This window comes from Clytia hemisphaerica, unplaced genomic scaffold, assembly GCF_902728285.1.
Source record: "Clytia hemisphaerica strain Z4C2 unplaced genomic scaffold, Clytia hemisphaerica genome assembly, whole genome shotgun sequence".
Classification (NCBI taxonomy): domain Eukaryota; kingdom Metazoa; phylum Cnidaria; class Hydrozoa; order Leptothecata; family Clytiidae; genus Clytia; species Clytia hemisphaerica.
The window spans coordinates 1,375,981-1,376,448 of record NW_027104370.1 but is presented as its reverse complement, the minus strand read 5'-3'; positions in this window follow the sequence as shown (position 1 = coordinate 1,376,448).

Below are 468 nucleotides of genomic sequence, written 5' to 3'. Positions count from 1 at the left end.
CAAGCTATGTCCGCAGTAATGATATTATTGTTCACCCTCCTTCTCTCATTAAATGATTTCTCGAGGCATTTTTATTGCATTTCTTATCGAAAATCGCTCATCCGAAGAGATTTAAAACTTTCCTGTGAGAGCCAAGTTCTTCAAGTTAATTGCTAATTATAAGTCGTTATGACGTTTCAAGTTGTGAGAAAGATGCAAAAGATGTGTATAAGAAATTGAATGTTGACACCGGAAATTTTCAAACTTCAACCACAAACGGACAAAGCTAGAACATCAATTGTTTTCTGAAACAAAGGAAATACAATGGTCGCTCTCCACCGTTTTATGAGTCATTTATCCAGTGTCTCTTATAATTCTTTGGTGGAACCCTCTAAATGGCTTATAAATCTTCCTCAAAATGAGAAAATTTCGAGAAATTGAATTTTCTTTTTTGAAAAGTCTTTTTTTTACTTTGAGAGTTCTCATTTG